The following is a 24161-nucleotide window of genomic DNA, read 5'->3' on the forward strand; positions in this document are numbered from 1 at the left end:
GTTGTTATCAAATTGTAAGTTCTGTAGTGATAGAGAAGCTGCTCCCTCCAGATCCAATCTTCCCTTTTGGATTTTTGTAATGGTGACAATCCACGTAACAAAACAAAATATAAATTTCAATTCTGTGTGTTCTCTTTCTTTTCCAACAATGATGATGGTGGAGTGGCAGAAAAGGAGGTTAGAAGATGCTAAGCATAACAAAGGTTTAAATTGTATGAATCATTTCTAATCATGGCAATACTTGAAGTATGAGTTTTTTGTCTAATAACCAGAAATGTGATATGCCACTGGAAAAACTGAACCACATCAACATTGACATTCTTATTGTAAGTTAAGAAACTTAGACTAAGGACATAGACATAGGTAATAGACATTAGACATAGGTAATAGAAGGATGATTCATAGTTTCTCCTTGGGGAGACTAATAAAAGAGTTGACAAAACAGACTTCATTATGAAGCTAAAGGGAAAAAGTAAGAGAGAGAGAGAGAGACAGAGACAGCAGAGAAGAAGGAGAAGAAGAAAGAATCAGAAGAAGAAGAATCAGAAGAAGAAGAATCAGAAGAAGAAGAACAAGAAAAAGAAGAAGAAGAAGATGATGATAATGATGATGATGGTGATGGTGATGGTGATGAGGAGGAGGAAAAAGAGGAGGGGGAGGAGGAGGAGGAAAGAAGAAGAAGGGGGAGAGGAGAAGAAGAAGGAGGAGTGGAGAAGGAGGAGAGGGGAGAAGGACGAAAAGGAGGAGGGGAGGAAGAGAGGAGGAGGAAGGGGGAGGAAGTGGAGAAAAGGAGAAGAAGGAGAAAGGGAGGAAAAAAATGAGAAGGAGAGAAGGAAAAGGAGGAGGAGGACAGGAGGAGGAGGGGGAGGAAGAGAGGAGGAGAAGAGGAAAAGGAGAGAAGAAGGGAGAGAGAGAGAAAGACAGACAGACAGACACACACATACACACACAAAGACAGACAGACATACAGATAGCAAACAGAGACGGAGGCAGGGAGACATAGTGACACATACACATACAGAGACATAGAAATAAAGGTGGTGAGAGAAATTTTTATGGAACTGTTGGTCAACATGTCTTCATGTTCAGCAGAGGCAAAGTGGCCACCACAAAGATAACTATCCCCTCCTCAACAATATTTGTTGCAGAGGATGATGAAGCAAATAAATTCTATTAAGGATCTAATAAGATCTTCTACCTCAAGTTAATATAGCACATGTCTCATTGCTATATTCAGATTTCTAATATCTTTTTGGTACCTCACCTGCTAAAATTCATAGCTCTAAGTTCTTATTTGTACTGAAAATTCCTCCACAATCAAAGCCAGATGGAATATGACATTCTAATAAGGGAAAAGAGATATAAGTAAAGCAGAAGGCTGGGTATATAACAAAGGGTTATCATCAATTTACTCAATGGGAAGTTAGGTTCCTAGTACTTGTTTAGTATATTATCTGCAAAATTCATAGCTTTAAATTCTTATTTGTACTGAAACTTACTCCACAATCAAAGCCAGATAGAGTTTATGACATCCTAAGAAAGGAAAAGATATGTATTTAAAGCAGAAGGCAGGGTATATAACAAAGGGTTGTCATCAGTTCTCTTAATGGGAAGTTAATAGATCATATTATATGCAGCAAACTATTTACCTTTTTATTGGATGTCCAGATTCTTTGGTGTTATAAGTAGGAACTATGGTGGAGGGCTTTATTCATTTTTTTCCAGTCACAGCAAATCTTGTATATGTGGACTTCTCAATTGGGAGCTAAGGGGGTAATTTAAACCCACATCTTGATATTTTAGCATTGTCGCTGTAGCTGCACAGAGATGAAGTGACCTGATGAAGATATGAAAGCACAATATAACTGCAGTACTTTGAGGTATGGATGGTTATTTTCATTTTCATGGATGATTTGTAGGACCAGTTTTGTTGCTTTATATGCACATGGAAGTCAGTAGAACAATAATCAAAAGACAGACATTTTATATTTCGCCACAAAAATTGGGAGATAAACACTATTTCAGAGGCTCTAATGTTAATAGTTAATAATAACTAGTTAATAGTTAATAAAAATGGAAAAAGGGCTTAAGAAGATCTGGGTTGAAGGCTTGTTTCCTATAACAACTTCATAAAATGATTAAAAAAAAAAACAGAATAGACTTTAGAGGTTATTTGGTTCTGTGGTATCAGACTAATAGAAATTGGCCACAAATTGACTCAAAAAGTCACAAACATTATCTATGTTGTATTGTATTTTCATTTATTTTATTAAACATTCACCAAATATATTTTAATCTCAAGCTCCATTCAGGAGTCAGAGGGTCATGACTTTGACATCTTGAGTTTTAGACTAATGCCCTAATTTTTCAGATGAGGAAACTGAGACCTCAAGAAGTGATATGTTTTGTTCAAAGACATACATGTAATTGGTAGGATTTGAATGTAATTTTCCTGACTCTAAGTCCAGTGATATTTCCATATTATGATGTTTTTTTTCTCTACTTGTGTGACCATGAGCATGTATTGACATATCTATCAGTGTCCAAGGCAACTTTAAGACTATAAATTGCATATCATTTAATCAACAGGTATTTTTAAAAAGCCTACTATGTTCTAGATATGGTGTTAAAAGCCAGGGCTACAAACTCAATAAATGGAAAGAAAATTTCTCCATTCTCAAGGACCTTGAATTTTACTTTTAATAAAAATCTGATTTTTTTTTTTGTGGCATAGTTACTTTAAGCTAACCTCAGTTTCTTCATCTTTAAATGAAGGCTCTATTTTAAAAGATCTCTAAGGACCTTCTAGCATTTTGCTTCTTATACTCCTAAATCAAAATCTTAAAATCAAAAATCTGTTTTAAGAAATATAGGATTCCTATCGCTAGGAAAAATATAGCGATAGGCTTTTAGACAAATGACCACATCTTTGTGTAGGATTCAAACTATGATTTTCTGTTCAAAGAAAAGGCAGAGACATTGTTTCAGTACTCCTTCAAGAATAAAATAAAAGAAAATCATTTTGTTATTAGACTGACCAATCAATGATTATTTATTAATCATCTATTATGGGTTGGTTAATCACTGAGCTTGGTTCTGGGATACAAAAACAAAGAATGAAGCAATTCGTACTCACAAGTAGGTCACATTATAATGGGAGAGAAAATAAATACACACAAGTGTGTCTACATATATACATATACATGTAGCATAAATATAAAGTGAATAAATACAAATACAAAGGATGAAGTAATTCCTTCTCATTCAATGCTGGAGAAACTGAGGCAAGATAGACATTAGAGAGTTTTTAATATTTTATTTGGATTTCTGAGAGGGAGAGATTTTCTGGGACCAAAGGATCCATTTTGGTCCCAAGGCTGATGTCACAAAGCATTCAGCAGCAGCCTCAGTTTCAGCATCAGCTTAAACATCAGCAAGAAATGTGAGATTCCAATCGTTTTTTATATCTGTAGCTCTTACACTATCAGAGTAGACAAAGGCAGGGGGGGGGGTGGTGGAGTCCAAACTCTGGTGAGGGGGAATCTCTAAGAAGGGACCATCAATCTGGTTCTGACAGGTTGGGAGGTGGGGTGATAAATTCTGATAATTTAGAAGGATTTAGGAGCCAGAATGTCTGAACTTCCCCTTATTTTGAGATTACACATTTACAATTTATAACCTTAGAGTAGCCAGCCTTAAGTTATATTCAGTCCTAATGGTCAGAAGGGGGTTAGAGGCAGAATAATTTAGGGAAACTGAGGCAGGACAATTAAAAGGAACTGTGACCCAACACTAATAAGCAGTTCACATTCTAATGGGAGAGACAATAAAACATGTGTGAATACACACACATACATATATGTGTATATATATATATATACATATATTTAGCATAAATATAATGTGAATAAATACAAAAATAAAGTAGTTAAATACACAGTATTTGAGATGGAAAGTGATAGCCATTGTGAGATCAGACAAGGCTTCATGGGGAGTTATTAACAATCTCACAGTTGCTCATCAACTAATCTTAAAAAAAGCTTCATAAGGAAAGATGGTGATTGAGATGCATATCAAAGGAAGAGAGAGACCATATAAGGTGGAGGTAAAGAGAGGGTATATTTTGGACATTAGGGATGGTTAGAGCAAAGGTATAAAGATGGCATTTTGGGTGTAAGGAACAGAGACTGCATTGAATAGTATAGGAGGAAGATTAATATCTAATAATATTGGAAAGATAGGTTGGGACCAGGTTGTGAAGGATTTAAAACAAGGCTAAGGTGGGGAGTTTCTAATTTATGCTAAAGGTTGCTAGAAAGCTACTGGAGTTCATTAAGTAAAGGAGTTCTGTGTTTAGAGCTGGGGCTTACACAAAATCACTTTCGCAGCACTATGTAGGATGGAAAGGGCTAGCAGAAATTTGAGGCAAGTAATCCAATTAGCAGGCTATTGTAATTATTTAAGGTGAAAGGTGATGATGAACTAAACTAAAATAGTAGTTGTATAAATGGAGAGAAAAGGTTAGATGTGAGAGATATAATGGAGATAGAAACAGCAAAATTTAGCAACTGACTAGAAACATAGGTTGCCATGTATATCAGGTGAATGATATTTCCACACCCGGAATTGCCTACACCAATGGAAAAAGAAATTTCAAGTCCAGATCAAACCAACCAACCAACCAACCAACCAAAAGCTCTATTCTCACCCAAATAACAAGAAGAGCACATAAAGCAGGCAGAAATAACTGTTAAATCCTCTTTTGCAAAAGAGGAAATTATCAAGATGTTCTCAAGAAAAAAAGAATTGACACTTTCTTGAAATGTAGACAGAGAACAGAATAGGACATTAGAGTACAGCTAGGTCTTAATTAGTATGAACAATGAATCCCTTGAAGTGGTTGTATGTATTTGAATTTGTACTATTCAAAGTTATAATTATGTAAAATATGGTAATTAATTCTGAGCCAATGGAAATAGGCAGTACAAATTCAAATAATAAAGCCACTTCATGGGGAATCACTATGTGCTCAAATTGGGACCTTGCTGTAGTTAAATTTAGGAAGAATACAAGTCATCATCTATACAAAAGACATCAACATTCTCATGGAAAGTGTTTTAGTAACTATGCATTTATGCAAACAGTTAATAAGCATTTTAGTACAGACTTTGTGTATGTGTATATGTCATAGACTCTCTTAGCCATCTCCTGAAACCTAAGTACCCCCTTTTAAAATCTTGTTTCTAATACATAAAAACATAGCATTATAAAGGAAACCAATTCTATTGAGATTCAGTTATCTTTTTTTTTTTTTTTTTAAAAGTTCACAATTCTCAGGACATCTCACTGTTAGAAGAAGCTGAGGGGAAGTTTCTTGGCTTGAATTCCATTTTCTTCTTGTGCTTCTCTGGCTCAGACATACTATATTGAATCATCATGCATCTCATCTCTCATTAAACCTTTGACCAGCCTCTAATGGGTGTATTGAAAGCATCCCATCCAACCAGAGTTTGTGCAACATGAATGTTGAAATCCCTGCAATTGGACATCATGTGCCTCGTTTACAAGTTTAGTCAGAGCTGAAAAAGTGGGTTAATATCAAGAGTGATCTCTGTTGCCTTTTATTATACATGTACCTTGATGGTTGAGAACTTCATAAATGGGTGTGAAGATCTTGTATTTTTAAATCAGCAGGAGTCAGGAATTCAGGTTAGGGGAAAATCGTCAGTCTTTATTCTCAGTGAAAAAGGATCGCCGGTGGAAGAGAATCGGCGATAGCAATGTGTGCAGCTGAGTCAAGAAGCTAGCTCGACCAGCAGCCACAGGACCAGCAGCCAGGAGTATCGAACCCAGGCCCAATCTCTCCCAGCTTCTCTTCCTGTCTCCCTCTCTGCCTCCACCCACCAAAATCGTCATTTCCTATACAACACATCAGGACTTGCATGGAGAGTGGGCAGGGACCATTCTTTATCCAATCATGTATATTAATAGAGTATAGCCCAATTACTATTTAGCCTCAGGTACTTGGGACCTCAGTGCATCAACTCAAACCTCAGCCCATTACAGATGGGCATTAAAAAGAATGTAAAAAATATTTTCAAAAATGTGGTTTGGGACTAAAATATGAATGATTGCAATGATTAGCATATTATTCAGAGGCTTCAAGCGTATCTGTTAGCAAAAATATGCATGAACTCTTTAGCAAGTGTTTAGGAAGGAAATGGACTTGGTAAACTCCAAATAACATGGAAAGTAAAATGGACAATATCCCTTTTTAACTTTAATTTTTTGTTTGTTTCTTATACCACAAATATTTTCTGATGTGTTATTTACTTTGATCTCCTTTGTGATGAAAAAATAGCTAAGCAACATTGACTGGCAAAATAAGTGTTTGATAATATATCCAGCCTCTGTATCCATAATCCTCTACCTCTCCTTTGGGAAGAGGAAAGATTATTTCCTTTTTTGTTTTCTAAGATCAAGATTGGGCATTTTCTTATATATTAAAAGTCAGCAAATGATACCTTATTAACATGGTAGTCACCTTTGAATTAACGTTCAATATGCAGTCAGATCATAATTGACTTGTTTTTTTAAAGGTCAAAATCAACAATGAGTTAGGAGAAATAATAAAAATGTAATTGTCATATAATTATAGTTGTTGTTCAGGTGTGTCCAACTCTTTTTTGGTAAAGATACTGGAGTAGTCTGCCATTTCCTCTTCCAGCTCATTTTTACAGGTGATGAAACTGGGACAAACAAGATTAAGTGACTTGCTCAGGGTCACACCCCTAATAAGAGTCTGAGGTCAAATTTGAATTCAGATCTTCCTGACTCTATCCACTGTACTATTTAGCTCTCCTACCTGGCTAGTGCATCTTCCTTAAAGGGAAATTCTGGGAGGAGCTCTTGTTCTTTGATGAGGGAGAGGGACTCCATGGTCAGAGGGTACTTCTGAGGTGTGAATTTAAGGGCTGACATGATATTTCAGGATGAATTAAAAAAAAGAAAAAAGACATCGAACACATATAGAAAGTAAGAATAATAATGTACCATATTGGTAGTTATAAAATATTACAAGAACTAAAGAAAAACCCCCAGTGAATTGGTTAGTCTTCTCTGGAGGATTTATGGAAGGACATAGCCCAGAATCTCTATAGAGGGTTGTAGACAGCTTTGATCTCTACCAAAGGCAGTAGAACACAAGATCATGGATGATTGAAACATTTAAACATTTTGTAAGTGACATTCTTTTTTGTGAAGGGATAAATGTATAATAAGAATATTACTATACATTTATAATTTGTATATTTCTCATAAAAGCAAACTGACAAATTTTTAATGACAGAGATAAGGGAACTTAACCAGGATATTTATTAGCTGTTCTTGTATGATGAATCTGATTATAAATTCATCTGACACAAAGTCATGCTTCGAACATGAGCTAGGTATGCCCAAGTTTTTGTCAGAATAACTTTTTGCATACCACTTTTGAGAAATAATGCTAAAGAAAACTATTAATCATTTAAGATTTGAAATGATTTGTAGAAGATAGGTAGAGTATAATGAGCCCCATTTTATAGATGAGGAGATGGAAATTGATGGGACTAAGTGACTTATTTGTAGCCACATCGTTATTAAGTTTGGGAAGGTGCAAGGTGGGGGAATAAGCATTTGTATAGCGCTTATACTAAAATGGTAGGTGTTGTGCCAAGCGCTTTACAAATATTATCAAATTTGATTTTCACAGCAATTCTCTGAGATAAGTATTATAATGATCACCATTTTACAGTTGAGGGAACCAAGGCAAAAAGAAGTGACTTGCCTCAATCACATAGCTACTAAATATCTGGAATAGAATTTGAATTCTGATTTTCCTGACTCAACTGTGCCACCCAATGTGTCTATAATAACAGTGAGCATTTATATGGTATATTAAAGCTTGTAAAATGTTTTGCACATAGTGTCTAACTTTATTCTTAGAACAATTCTGGACTACTTTATAAATGAGGAAACTGAAGATAAAAGCAGTAAATTGTCCTGTGTCACACAGCTAGTTGTGTCTGAAGCAAGTTTTAAACTCACATTTTCTTGACTCCAGATCCAGAATACTATTCACTGAATCATTTAGCTGCCTAAATGAATGAACGAATGACTAAAAACTGTTGTAGCTACTACATACCAGGTATTTTTAACAAGTATTATTCCATCTGTTCTTCACAACAACTTTGGGAGATAGATACTATTATTATCCCCATTTTATAGCTGAGGAAGCTGAGGCAAACAGAAGTCATGTGATTTTCCCATATTTACATAGCTAGTGTCTGAGGCTAAATTTGAACCCAGATCTTCCTAACTCCAGAACCAGTACTCGATTCCTCCTTATCACCAGCTGTCTGAGGCACTAGAGGTAGAATTCTAACCCCAATTTTCCCAGTCCTAAATTCAGAGTTTTAGCCACTTCCTCACTTCCTCTTAATTAAAAAGATACTAGTACTTCAAGTTATTGTTATTGGTACTTCTTGCACAGACCCATGTTATATGTATAGTCCTTTCTAATGTGAAAATTGAATGTTTTCATGACTTTCTATGGCAAAAACAAATAAAATCCTTCTCCAAATATTGCCTTCTGGCCAACCTTCTGTTAGCTGGAACCGAGCCTCTCTGAACTGAGCTAGGCTGTCCTCAGGTGACAGAGGTCTGCTTGGCAAGATTTAGCAGAGGTTATCTGAGCATAAGGAGAACCTGGGATCACCTCCACATCATGATTACACAACACACTCATTTAAAAAATAAAATATCCTATGGAGAAGATTTTCAAATATGTGAGCTTTCAGTTTTCTAATTCTTAGAAAAGACTATTATTATCCCTGAATATCTTATGTGTTATTTAGTAACATTTATCCAAATGGATACATACAGTTGAATTTCTAAGGAAAGGAGACATGCATGTTGAATGTATGCTCAGGTAGTTTTCTAGCTGGACAAGATCCAGCAGTTTTTGTCTTCTGCTGGCAGATCCTTCAAGACCTTAGGCACCACATCTGTACTGCTACGTGGAATCAGAGTGGGATTTCAATGGAAATTGCAGTTAATACAATTAATATAAAGTGTCTGATTTTTATAATTGGCAGAGGGGGGAAATGGAATACTTTGGATAAAACTCTTCTTCTGCAATTGGTCTGGTTTTTGCCTCTGGCTTTCGTTGACTATGAGCATTATTTATCATACTGGCACCATTACCTTGGTCTTCACTTACCCAGATTAGAAAAGGAACCAAAGGAAAAGGAGAGAAGATGGGAAAATGAATAAGATAACAGTTTTATTCTAGGATACTTAGGGGGTACCAAAAAGTGATGAGATGAATTTATGTATTTAGAAATAGCAAAACACGACACCCCAGCTTACTCTCTATCTCCCACTCTCACTCTCATCCCAAATAAAGCATTTCAGAATAAATCCAAGTGAATATGGAATGCTGTTCTAATTCTGTTGCTCTTTAAATGCCACATACATTTTCTCTTTGAATCTTTGATTCTTCCTACATTCCAGAAAGAGGCAATGTAGCATAGACAGGGATGCTATGGAGCCAGTTGCTACCAGTTTCCAGACTGTTGAATTTTCAGGGTGAGCAGTTACACCTTGGAAATTGGCAAACAATAAATTAGGAGTTAAGGCAGCATTCTGTTGATTGTTTAGTGTTAAAATGCATATTTAATAGTTACCAGTATTATACTTCAAGGCACAGTGGATGGAGTGCTTGACTTGAAGTCAAAGAGACAAGTGTTCACTTCTTGCTTCTGATACATACTGTGTAATTACAGGAAATTAATTCATTTGATCTTTTTAAATTTCAAGCTATTCTCTATAAGGTATAGGTAGCTTTTAAGTTGCATACACTCAATATGTTCTTGTTTTAATATTGTGTAACTCTCAGAATTGTAATCTTTGACTATAGCCTTTGGGAAGTGCTCTTTAGTAAGGACTTTTAAAGTACAGTGAGTATAGTATCTAATAAATGTGTGCAAGAGTCACCTAAGTTACCTGTGAAAAGGCTCATCAAACATAAGAAAGTATATTTGGCCTAGACTGCTTAATTCATTAATTTGGGATTTACCAATGAGGAGATACTCTCGACCAATGCAGGTGGGAAACTCATCTTTAGAGAGTTGCCCAGATCATGGAGAAGTTAAATACTTCTTCTAGGGTTATATATGTCAGAAGTGAGACTTGAACCCAGACTCTTGCCTCCCAAGAAGGCTTCCCCAAATCCTCTTAATTCCAATGCCTTTTCTCTGTTAATTATTTCTTGCTTTAGCTTTCTTTGTACATTTTTGTCTGCATGTTGTTTCCCCTATTAGATTGTGTATTCCTTGAAATCAGTGACTTGTCGGCTTTTTTTTTTAAATAAGTGTGTAGTATATAGTAGATCCTTAATGTCTATTGATTGATTGATGATATAAATATGCTGCTGTAAATACATTTGTCACTCTGAATATATACTGGCATAGTATCAAATGAAGGAATTGAACCATATTCGCCATAAACCCTTTATCTATGATCCCTTAATATAGAATAAAATTGGAATAAGAGGGGGAAAAGACTTTTAATGAGCAAGTACATATTTGTGGATGTTCCCTTTCTTGGATCCTTGGAAGATTGGGGAATTGTGAGTGTAGAATATTGTTGCTGTTGTTTGTCCTTTGTTTTCAGAGGACAGATGACATCTCAAGGTGATATCTTGAGTTGTAGGTGAATTGGATGTAAGTGAGTCACTCATCAGTCTCACTCTCCCTTCCAGAGTCATCCAAGTTCAGTGGCAAGACAGAAATCAGGAAGACTGGTGATGGCCCAACATCTTCAAAGTCTGACCAAGATCTAAAGGCTACTCAGCACCTGATTCATCCACTTCCATAGTCATCAGAAGAAATTGTTCCCATTTTGCTGTGGGAGAAGTATGCACATAGTTGAAATAGACATCCTAACTCCCTAACCACCCAACAGTGTAGAATATCATATATAATGTCAGAAGTGGTCACTGGGTCAGTTATGTTTGCTTAAATTTTTTTTTTTTGTTCTGTGTGTGTATGTGCCTTCATATTTTCTATCTAGAAATTATTAGTCATCAATGAAACTTTTAAAAAGTCATGGTTTTTGTCAATCAGAAAAAAGAAATGTTTCTGCTTCTGTTCTTGCTTTTAGTTCAAAAATTTAAACACTGATAGAAACAAGGAAAGAGAGGTCAGCTGATGTCTTGGCAGGACAGTGGAGAGAGGACAATTGAAAGCTCAGAGGCTGACTCACCCTGAAACGTCATTGAGAAGAATTGCAAATTCACTGTGAGTTGGGACCTTTCATTGTTTGTACTCCTCCGTCCCTAGTACAGAACCTGGTTCACAGTAGGCACTTAAAAAAGTATTTGTTACTTGATTGAATACATTATTTTAAAAATAGTTCTGAAACAGTGATTACACCTGTTAACTAGCCCCAACCATCAACCACAGTAGCTAAAAAGAAAAAGGTGGCCACTGAGAATGTTCCCTTGAAGGTGTGAAGAACTGGATCTTAATAATAGAATTGTCACTTGCATTTGTTCTGGGTTTCATAATCTACATAGTTCTGTCACCTCTTTCTTTTGATCCTCACAACAACTTTGTGAGGCAGGTTGGACAGGTAATCTTTCTTCCCCTCCCTGTTTTGAAATCACAGGAAATTTAGTTTCTGAAAACCTGTTTGTAAAATTTATGCAAAGTCCTACAAGAAAAGTAATAACGAAATCAATTTTCTTTACACCTTTGTTCAAAGAAAGACAGTGATAGTGGAATGGCTAGGAAGTGAATAGAGTTGAGTGTCAGATATCTTGCCTTGATATTCACTACCTTCGATCTCCTAGACCTGACATGTGGGAGTCCAACTGGTACCTATTTGGAAAGAATGATTAGTTAAAGTAGGAAACTAGTAGCAACATACTCCCTCTGATTCCTGGCTTCATTCCTATACTTCACAGTATAATAGATATCTCTATATCTCTCATTCCCCAAATGAGAGCACATCACTAAACCCAGGCACAAAAATGTGTAGTTTCTCATTAGGAACTGCTCTGCAATAGTTGCTGATAATTTATAACCTTCAATTGTACCAGTGATACAGATTTCTTGCCAGAAATACAACTTTAGACATTTGATCAACCCTCTTTTTTTTTTTATTATTAACAATATGAAGGAAATGAAATTCACCCAGGGGATAACATTAATGTATATTTCCATTCTATTCTTTTTTTTTTTTTTTTTCTAAATCTAATCTTGTCTGCTTGCAAACTAGGGGATGGTTGATGAAGCAGAAGTTCCTTCTCTATTTTTTATAAGATATAACCATTGCTATCATCATCATCAATTTCTTATCGGGGAAGTGATATGAATGGTCAAGCCCTAAGCATATATATATGTATATATATATAAAAGCCATTGTTAATTTTTTCATTTTCATCCTTTTAAAAAAATAAAAGGAAGCATCTATTGAAACAGAAGAACTGACCACAGTGCAAATGGTGGAAAAACTTTCAAGGTGAGTATTTTGGTCTCAGGAGACTCCTACTGGGATTTGTATCACATCTTACTTTGAAATTCAAAGATGACAGGAAACAGTCCTAGAAAAGAGGAGAATTCTAGTTTTAGAAATAGAAATAATAATAATAGCTGGCATTGTATAGCCTTTAAGATTTGCAAAGTTCTTTAAGTATTACTTTATTTAAATTTCAAAACAACCTTGGGAGGGAGGTGCTATTATTATTCACATTTTTTGAAGAAATAGAGGCAGATGGAGGTTTTGTGATTTGCACAGGGTCACCCAGCTAATAAGAATTAAAGACTGGACTACAGGTCTACAGTATGAATATAGGTCAAGCCTGATGTCATTGGTCCACAACGACAATAATAACAGCAACAGTAGTAACAGTAGTAACAGCATCAGCAGCAAGAACAACAACAGGATATTATGTAATGCCAAAAGAAACTGAGCAAGACAGAGATTAGAGACCAATTCAATAATTTATTAAATGGAGAGAAATACTGGGACCAATGGATCCCAGGGCTAGACGAGTATGGGGACAGCAAGCCTTTTATGGAATACAAGAACAATGACAGAATGGAGGGACCTAGGTGGGGATAACCTGATAGATGGAGGTTACTGATATTCTAATGACATTAAGGAATATCTATATCACCTTTATCTCAACCATTAAGAGGGGATGGTCATAACCTTAAGGCAGAATTACGAAATAGGACAAATGGAGGAACTGGTCACCCCATTAAAAGTGACCTTTGGCATTACAATTAAAGGTCATTTAGTTATTTTACCAATGACCAAAAAGAGATACAGAGAATTAATGTGACATAGACAGTCATAAAGGAATTGAGTAGCAGAGCTGAAATCTGTACTTGGGTCTTTTGACTCTAAATACTGTATTCTTGATAGAATACCTTTCCTCTCACTTGAGAGAGGGCTCACTTTTCACATCTTAAAGAAATATTTAACTACACAATCTTGTGGAAAAGTCAAGGTTGGGCATTGGAAAGGGAAAGTATTTTAGTTCTTTTCTTCTCTTACCTCTAGTCTTAACAGCCTTCCTGAATTTTCTGTAAATAAACCTTCTTTCTAAAGCAGGGCAAAGTTTAGCTCTTTGGTAATTTGATTCCAGACCAAACTTTGTTGTTATTCAGTTATGCTTAATTTTTTGTGACTCCATTTGGGATTTTCTTGGCAAAGGTACAGAAGTGATTGGCCATTTCCTTTTTCAGCTCATTTTACAGATAAGAAAACTGAGGCAAATAGGATTAAGTGACTTATCTAGGATCACACAGCTAGGAAGTGTCTGAGGCTGGATTTGAACTCAGGAAGATGAGGTTTCCTGACTCCAGGCCCAGCACTCTATCCACATGCCACCTGGCTGCCCCGCTCAAACTTTGGCATCTGGTTAAAACAGGAAAACTTTTTTGCCTCAGGGAGCTCAGCTCAGGGAGGCAGGATAAGGAAGCACAGCCAAAAATGGGAAAATTCCTGTAACCCTTTCAGTGATATGTGAACTTAAAATGAAATCTACTGGGCAAGATGCTTTAAGTTTCAGATAGACTTTGAAATATTTGACTTGATATGTAGTAGATACTTTTCCTTACATTTGTACTTTAAAGGAAAAATTTGAGGATCAAAGGATTTGAAAATGCTCCCAAAGTTTTCTTGGAGGGCAAAGTTCCCTATGAAATGATTTCTGTCAAAAACAGCAGCTTGAGAAATCACCTTCTTGCCTCCTTACCTGTAACTACAAGTAGAGAGCTCTAGTTAATAACACTTCAGGCAATTCCAGTTCTCTGACAAAGAAGCCAGACATTTTTAAACAAGAGCATCCTGGAATTTCTTGGCCCACAAATGGGCTGAGCAAGAGTTTAACTTTTAGCATAACATGTGATATTTTAATCCAGAGTGTCCTTGAATGGCACTTGGGGGAAGACCAGTCTTTCTAAACAAAGAGGAAAGGACAATCTTTTGTGTTTGTTTGACTCCTTATACAGGTGCCTAGGGATCTGAGTGGTTACTGAGGACATCTCATTCATTTGGAGGTTGGGCTTCCAAGAGCCTCAGCTCTTTGGAATAGGTTTCTGTGCTGAAAATAGGGAGAGGTTCTTGAGATCCTTGAATATTCTTTAAAAACCATCTGTTCTGAAGCCCTTCACTTTATTCCTGGGGAAGAAAAGTGACTTATTTAACATGAATTTTTGTTTTTTAAGTAATAAGTTTAAAAAATTAATGTTTCCTCCATTCTTTGTCTCTCTGTTCCCCCCCACCCCTCTCTCTCTCTCTCTCTCTCTCTCTCTCTCTCTGTCTCTTTTTGTCTCTCTCTCTCACACACACACACCCCTTTACTACATAGCTACATAGTCCAGCAAAACAAATTCTGACATTAGGCATTTCCAGAAATGTTATGCATTTTAAGTTTCTCACCTGTGTTAGTAGGTGAATGGCATTGATATACAATTCTTTTATTTTGATGTGCAGATGTTATTTTATTTTGAAAAGTTTATTCAAAGCAGTTCTATTTCTAAGCAAAAAGCTACAGAAACATTCAATTTTGTACCTATAATTCAATTCTCCACAGTGGACCTATTCCAATGTTTCATAATGTGAAGAAAACCCTGAATTCTCGAAGGTTACTGCTTGTAAGACACAATTCTTAACAAGCTCTACTACCACATTTCTCAGCCAGAGTTAGTTAGAATTATGAAAAATAAAAGGAAAAATAAAAAAAGAGTTTTAAAAAAATTTTTTAGTAAGTTACAATGACAGTAGAAGTGTTACCTGACAGCCAGACAGTAGGGTAGGAGACAGCAAACTTAAAAAACAAAACAAAACAAAAACAAAAACAAATAAAAGAAAACATAGATAACAGAATTACCTAACAAACATAATAGTGGATGTCCTAAATGATGAACCTGAGTCATTGAGAAAGGGTAAATTGACATTCATGACCCCTTACTTAAGAAAATAGGAGCAAGTGAAATCTATCTTAGAAATATTTCTCATTCAAATATATAGACTAATTTTGTAAAGCTGTGATATTTTATGTTATTTTTTCTGCAATAATGTACATATTAGCAAAGCCAAATTCCCTGATATCCACCCTTCCAATTTCATTGTCTTTATTGATGGGTGGACCTTCCACTTAAGTCTGGAACCTTTCCTATTTTCTAGTATCCTTCTGCGATAGAAAAAGGACTAGATGTGAAGTCAAAGGACCCTAACTGGAATTCTCCTTCAGTTACTTATACTTGTCTGATATTGGGCAAGAAACTTTAATTTTAATTATAAAATGAACTTTGTCAGTGAAGTCTGAAGTTGCTTCCAGCTCTGTGATTCCATCATCTATTCAGCTGCTGAGACTTGTTGAATCTACCTTTGTAACACATCTCACATTCAACATGATGGTACCAGTTTAAATCTTCAAAACCTTTCTTGTATGTCTTAACTACTCTTCTTTCTTCCAGTCTCTTCCTTCTAATCTAATGTAGATATAAGCTGCCAAAAATAATTTTCCTATAGTCGTGGTCCATTCATGTCACTTCTCTGCTTAAAATTTTCAGTAATTGTTTGTTGATAAAATGTGAATTAGAATGAAGAGCAACTTGAGATTAATTAGGGACTTTTTTCTTGATCTTTATACTCTCAATGTGCCTTCCTCCTAATAAGTGATATATAGTTGTTGACTTGAATGGGGAAGGGAATGGAGGGAATAAGCATTTATATAGTGCACATTGCACAACTGTATGGTGCTCATTGTTCAATTAGCCTGTTATTTCAAGTGTTCTGTATTTTTAGTCAAGCCTAACAGGTTGGTCCAGTGAATGGGGTTAGGTTTGGGGTTAAAATGCAATGAGGTCCTGTTGGACAATAGCATACAGAAAGATACAATTCTAAAGGTTAAAAAAATACCAAATCAAATAAAAAGATTACTTCCCTTTGCCTCAGCATTTACTATTTTGAGTGGCCACAATAGGTCAGGAAGGCATTCCCTAGAGATCTATAGGCTCAATGAAAAGCTTAAGACTAAATTTCTCCATTTTGTGCCTTAGGTAGCAAGAAAACCAACTCAATGATGATTCTGAGGATGTCTCTTTGTTGTCTTAAAGGAAAACTTGCTCAACCTACATAAAACAATTTTTACTCATTTTACTCTACAATCTAGCCCAACCCTTCTTCCTAAACTTATTTCTTAGTCACTTCCAGGCACGTTCCAGCAGCTGGTATTGCAATGGTTAGAGGGATGGGCCTGTAGTCAAGAATCCCAGAGTTCAAACCAGATCTTAGATACTTTCTAGCTGTGTGCCCCTGGATAAGTCACTTTATCTTGTTGGACTTAGTTTACTCATCTGTAAAATAGCTGCAGAAGGAAATGGCAGCACACTCTCTGCTAATAAAACTCCAAATGGGGTCATGAAGAGTGGGACACAATTGAAATGACTGAAAGACAATAGCTTAGCACAGTGCTTACATAGTAGGTACTATATAAAAATAGGCTTATTCCTTTCCTTTCTCCTTCCCAAACCATATTCCTATTTCTTTATCTTATTATGATATCTACTGTTTTTCCCTTCATGTATGTTACTTTCTCCTACCTGAAGAAGTTCTTTCATATATCTACCTTCTTTTTTTTAAGCCTTAGCTCAGATGCTGCTTCTTCCATGAAGGTTTTGGAGATCACTTCTTCCCTTGCAATTCCCATCTCTTTATATTCCTTATGACACTTTATATTCCTCATAACTGGCCCTTCACAATAGTAGTCACTCACATTTATATCTCTGACGTCTCTTCCACTTTTAATTTTTGATCTGCATTATGTTGAAGCAACAACCCTGTACAGAAGATGCTATTATTCTACTCATTTTATTCATGAGCACACTGAAACTCAGAGATGACTTTTGCAGGGTAGGGAGTCAGTATTTGAGTCAGTATTCAAAGCCTGATTTTCCTGATTGCAAGTCCAAAATACTTTCCACAATGTCTTGCTGCCTTTCAATATACTACACCTTCCCACAATAATAAAAAAAAAAACTATGAAGGAAGGGGATTTATTATACCAGAACTTCAAAGCAGTAATCATTAAAACGATTTGGTACTACTTAAAATAAAGAGGTTGGTTGTTGCAGCAATAGGTATACAACATTTAGAAGCAAACATGAAACTAGGAGAATATTTAATAAACACAAAGATCCCAAGTACTGAGGGAAGAACTCACTATTTGACAACAAGTATTGGGAAAACTAAAAAATAAACTGATACAAGTTAGATTTAGAACCACATCTTTAGAACCATGTGCCAAGAAAAATTCCAAATGGATACATGATCTATGTTTGACTTATATACTATAAATAAGAATAAATAAATTAGAAGACCAAAGAAGAAATGACCTTTTGAATCTATGGATAGGAGAATTGGTGACTAAACAAATGATAGGGAAGATCACAAAGACAAAAAGACATAATTTTTGTCACATAAAAATTTTTAAAAATTGCACAAATCTAATATAAAAATTACAAGGGAAATAGCTAAATGGGAGGAGAAACTTCAAAATTTCTGCAACAAATTAAAAGCAATTCAAAGGATATGAACAAGCAGTTTTCAAAGGAAGAAATCCAAGCAATCAATAATGATGTGAAGAAAATGCTCCAGATTATGAATACGCTATGTGTGTGATGTTTCACCTCATACCTATCATATTGGCAAAGATGACAAAAGAGGAAAATGACAAATGTTGAAGACATGGAAAAGAGAATGCTAGCACACTGTTGTTGGAGCTGTGACTTAGTTTAGCCATTTTGGAAGCTAATTTGAAATTATGCCCTGAAAATGTTCCTTTGGTAAAATATACTAGTCTACTTTCTACCCCCTTTTATCATACCAAATAAAGCATACTCTACTATTACTAGACCAATACTGCAAATAATCAAAGAAAGAGGAAAAGAATCTAAATGTACAAAAATATGTATGGCAGTTCTTTTGATAGTAACCAAAAATTAGAAACCAAGAGAATGTTGTCCATTGGAGAACATCTAAACAAATTGTGGTACATGAATATAATGGATATTTTTTGTGCTATAGAAAATTATGAAATGGACAATTTCAGAAGAAATAGGGAAAACTTATAAATTTATGCCAAGTGAAGTGAATAGAATTAGGAAAACAATATATGCTTATGACAATATTATAGAAAAATAACAACTTTGAGATCTTTTAGAGCTCTAATAAACATCATAAATTTGAAAGAATGAGCATGAAATATGTTACTCACTTTTTGACAAGGAGTTGATGAACTTAAAATGAAGAGAGAGAGAAAAAAGAGAGAGAGAGGAAGGGAGAGGTAGAAGAAGTGGAAGGAGAGAAAGAGAAAGAGACAGAGAGAGACAAAAGGAGACAGAGAGAGACAAGAGACAGACAGAGATAAAGAGACAGAGAGGGAGAAAAAGAATGAGAAGGAGGGAGAGAGAGAATAAAGGGAGGGAGAGCAAGGAAGAGAGACAGATTTTTGAACATGACTAATGTAAGGACAACACCCATTTATTACAAACAAACATCCATTTATTTTTTTTTCTTGATGTGATGGGGGGGCATTGGTGGAAAGAACTGATTAATAAAAACATTCTTGTTATTTTGAAAAAGAGAAGAACCAAGTATTTAAAATATTTACACTCTTTCTTGTAGTTTCTATGTCTGTGCATGCCATATTTTATTTATTATATTTCCAGTTCTTTGAGGGTAGAGGTTGTATTGTTTTTCATATTTGACTTCCTAGTCCCTGGCATAGTGTATATGTGATTATGTGTGTTACATTCTTTTGTGATGAGGAAATGAGAAATAACTATAACAAAGTATATGGAAAGTGGGAGGGATTATTAATTCAGTTTTTTTTTCCTTACAGAATAATTACTTCTTGAATATTTGTAGATCTGTCACGTGTCTAGGCTGTTGGCTACAGAAAATAGCTCCACCTTCCTCTTATTTATTTGCCTGGTTACTTTAGGTCTTAGAAGACTACAATTGTTGATTATTTGATAATTTGATATAATTTCGCTGACACTAAAATATAGTTTTAAGATTTATATTAGTTATCCTTGGTTTTTAAGCTGGGGAGCTTAGAGAGAAGGGAAGGAAAAAGTCATAGACCAGATGTTTTATATAAGACAGTTAAAGATATTTTGCTGGCTAATTTAAATTATAGTTATTAAGAGAAATAACATGTGTTCTAGAGACCAATATAATTAGGAAACTGTTCTTTAGTAAAATATACTAGCTGACTCTCTGCCCCCTTATCTCCTTCATGAAACACTAATCCATCTTCATTATAACTGATTTCTTTAAAAAATATCCTTCTCTGAGGCTCCAAGGCCAAAGACAGATAACAATGCAATATTGATGTAATAGACGTAATAGTCCTGATGAGACTTCAGCAAAGCTGAAAAAATAGAGGTGGTAGAAATGGGGGTGAGAGTGGAGGGAAGCAGAGACACTGAAATGTAAAAAAGGCAGCCTTCAAATTCAAAACAGTCCAAATCTTTGCAAAGTCTGAGGCTTAATTATTTATGAAGTGATCAACAAAGACAATGAATTTATGTCTAGGTCACAGGCTCCATTCCAACCTTTACCTTTAGTCATATACCTGTAGAAAACCCCAAAGGGGAGTCTGTGTAATGTAACTAACTTTAATTGACCAATCACTATAAGTCAAGGTTTAGTACCTAACCTCTCGGTTACCCAGGAGGATTGTTGAACAGCAGAGATTAGATCTTTTTTATCTCCTTTATGGAGGCAACAGTGTCTCTGAGGGTATCAAAGATGATGGACTTCTTCCAGTTAGAGACTAAGGGTCATTGTCCTACAAAGAGAAGATCTAACTCAGTTTCAATTGATCAATGATGGACAGAAGCAGCTACACCCAGAGCAGGAACACTGGGAAATGAATGTAAACTGCTTGCATTTTTGTTTTTCTTCCCGGGTTATTTTTACCTTCTGAATCCAACTCTTCCTGTACAAGAAGAGAACTGTTCGGTTCTGCACACATATATTGTATCTAGGCTATACTATGACATATTTAACATGTATAGGACTGCTTGTCATCTGGGGGAGAAGTGGAGGGAAGTAGAGGAAAAGTCAGAACAGAAGTGTGCAAGGGATAATGTTGTAAAAAATTACCCAGGCATGGGTTCTGTCAATAAAATGTTATAATTATTAAAAAAATCCTCAAAATCAAATGCAAAAAAAGGGTCATTGTCCTACCTGAGAAAACACAGGAATTCCATCACTCAAATGAGAACGGTGACATTCCAGTTAAATAGCACCTATCTAGCCAAGACAGTGGGCATTTTCTGAGAAGGAAGCCCAGTAGTGGAAATGCTGTGAAAAGAATTATCCCATCTGAGTGATGGAACAATTCATCCATCACCAATGCAACACAACAGCAAACTACATGAAGATCCACCAGAGAAAGAAAGCACATTTAGGCTTTCTTGAGTTGTGAGTTTATTTGGACACATGTTCTATATACATATACTTTAATACCATTATATTTGAAGATCATGCTTATTCTTCTCCTCACAAACTCCATATGTACTTATGGTAGAGTTCACCTTTTTTTTTGGGGAGGAAGAGCCTATAACTATTGTTCTTGCTATTCCATTTGAATTAATGACTTTGCTAAAGAGCTAACTGAGCCTACTGTCTTATGGGTAAGGGAAAGCAAACAGGTGAGGATTCATAAGCTAATGTTACAAGCACATACAATCCATGACTTTATGCATAGAATCTTGAAAGTAGGAAGAATTTCTTCTTTGGAGGTTACAATCGACTGGTGGAATGGGCCCACAGGTAGTATTCCTTTGAAATAATTCTAATACCTGGCTATTATACCACTGCCACTCCATTCATTTAGTTAATGTTAGATTATATAGATAAGACTTGAATTGAGCCCATTAAGTTTGGGTTTTCTTGCTTGTGGTTAAACATTCAAATGCCAAACAAAGAATAAAGTAATTTTTGTATCTGAAGATGATACTACTGATCTAGTACTTTATAATGATAATAATAAGAGCTAACATTGCTACAATTCCTTAAGGTTGGCAAGCTGCTTTACAGACATTATTTTATTTGATATAACTGTGAGATAAGTGCTATTATTATCTCCTTTTTATAAATGAGGATTGAGAAGTTAAATGGCTTATTCAAGGTCTCACAGCTAGTACATTACAGAAGCTGGATCTGAACTTGGGTTAACCTCGCTTTAAGACCATCTTTCTTTTTAAAATATCAAGCTTATTATACCCAGGCAGAGAACTCTGGGAGATGACTATGAATCACTACATAGAATTTCCAATCCCTCTATTTTTGTCTACCTGCATTTTTGATTTCCTTTAAAGGTTAATTGTACACTATTTCAAAGTCCGACTCTTTTTATACAGCAAATTAACTGTTTGGACATGTATACATATATTGTATTTAACTTATACTTTAACATATTTAACATGTATTGGTCAACTTGCCATCTGGGGTAGGGGTGGAGGGAAGGAGGGAAAAAGTTTGAACAAAAGGATTTGCAACTGTCAATACTGAAAAATTATCTATGCATATATCTTGTAAATAAAAAGCTACAATTAAAAATATATATCAAGCTTATACACACTCTGTGTATACACCATGACAAAACATCTGAATGCCATTCCAATATTTTCTCCATAGAACTGAAATGAAGCAGTTTGTTCTAACACTATGTAGACATTACCTTTGAATTGTTTTGCCTGTAGCAGCTTTAGGTTTTGCTGAGAAGGCAAAGGGCTAAAAGGTTGGATTTGGAGTTGGGAAGTACTGAGTTCAAATCTAATTTGAAACACTAGCATTGGACAAGTCACTCCATCACTTTATCCCTTGCTTTCCTCTTCTATGAAATGGGGATAATACTTACCTCTCAAGGTTGTTATGAAAATAAAATGACAACATTTTGATTTATAAGCCTTAAAACACTATATAAATGCTAGCTATAATTTCAGCTAAGTGCTTCTGTGGAAGAATTAAATTTTGGCTTTATTAACACAAGGCTTTAACTCTCTAGTTTAAATGGGACTGACTCCATATGAGACAAATATTTTCCAAGACTGAGACAAAACACACTTTCCTTTTCTATACTATCAATCTAGATAGAATTGGGGAAGTTAGTTAAGAAGAGCTTCACTTAAAACCAGTATTCACTTTTGCAAAACCCATTTGGGGTAACTCTGTGACTACCTAGCATTGCATAGCAGATTTGGGCCTATAGCCTCATTACCCAAAATTATATGACCTGTCAAAGTGGGAAGGGAAGTTTAGGTCTCTTTTTATCTCTGAAGTAGCCATTCCAGCTCTAAAACATCCAGAGAGCTGCTTCACTGAAATAGGAAATAATAAAAATCTTAGCTCAAGGCCAAGACAATTATAGTAGCATTATCTATTTCCCAGTGCAAGGATCAGAGGGAAAAAAAATTGCCCTCTGATGTTCACAATGAAGATTTCCTAAGGTGCCAAGTTCATTAGATTTAATTTTCATTCTAGTTATGTCATTAATATCCCAATATTTGACATCTTTCACCTGGACCACTGACATTTTTCAGTTGACAAACTGAACATATTTATAACATATTTATAAAATCTGAAAAGTTATTTAGTTTGAAGGGAGGAACCCTCAGAACTTATATTTAAAGCATAGATTTGTAGAGTAGATCTTAAGGAACCTTGGGGATTATCTAATCTAGTTATCTCATTTTAGAAATGAGAAAACTTGTGTTTCTGTGGAAAGAGTGCTGAATTGGGGATTTAAAAGATCTGCTTGACTTTTGGATCAATTATTTATTATCATGTAATTGACTAAAGCCCATTCTTTTTTGATAGGCACCAGCTGCCTTATCTGTAAAATAAACTCTGGGCTATATGAAGACAGACCTCTTATACCTTTAAACCTTCTGATCCTGTGAAGCTGAGGCCCAGAGAAGTTAAGGGATTTGCCTTAAAACACACATCTATTTATTGGCAAAACTGGCACCAGAACATAAGCTTCCTAACTTTCAGTTGACTCATTCCATTGTAATGTGCTGTTTTTGAAGTGAAAAAAAATCTGGATTTAACTGTTTAATAAACTGATTTAAGTAGGACATGGTGGGGCTCAGGATTCCTGCATTCATTCTAAGGCACTGTTTTTTTGGGTTATATAGATGTGTATTTTCTCAAGTGAAAAATGTAAATTATTCCAATGAAATATGTCAATTGTTGGATCCTAATAAGAGAATTGTGAAGAGAATTAAAATTAAATCTATTGCACTTGTCATCTTGACAAATCTGGGTTGTGAAAATCAAGAGAATGTTTTCTCAGCTTCTTGTGTCATGATGGAGATAGCACTAATGTAACTGTCTTGTACTCTAGCAGATGTCTTTATAATTTTCACTTTTGGGGGCCTCTTTTGCTTGTCTAGCATGATACCTTCCTCCTCCCTTGTCTTTTTGTTTAGCTAGAGATTTTTCCTCTTCAGAAGTTATTCACTGGTTAGTGAACAACAGCAAATTTCAGAAGACAAATGCTTTTTGCTGTTTTCATCAGTATA

At 35.4% G+C, this 24161-nt stretch overlaps 1 long non-coding RNA gene across 7 annotated transcripts in view; it reads left to right on the plus strand.

The window, feature by feature from the left end:
- LOC105750711 overlaps positions 1-24161 on the plus strand; it is a 65783-nt gene that overhangs the window by 30738 nt on the left and 10884 nt on the right. For all 7 annotated transcript variants that reach the window (XR_004229659.1, XR_004229658.1, XR_004229657.1 and 4 more), the window contains exons 2-5: positions 1804-1880; positions 10802-10955; positions 11203-11339; positions 12506-12564. This is a non-coding gene — a long non-coding RNA (uncharacterized LOC105750711). The remainder of the gene's footprint in view (positions 1-1803; positions 1881-10801; positions 10956-11202; positions 11340-12505; positions 12565-24161) is intronic.

This window comes from Sarcophilus harrisii, chromosome 5 (assembly GCF_902635505.1).
Source record: "Sarcophilus harrisii chromosome 5, mSarHar1.11, whole genome shotgun sequence".
In the NCBI taxonomy this organism is placed as follows: Eukaryota; Metazoa; Chordata; class Mammalia; order Dasyuromorphia; family Dasyuridae; genus Sarcophilus; species Sarcophilus harrisii.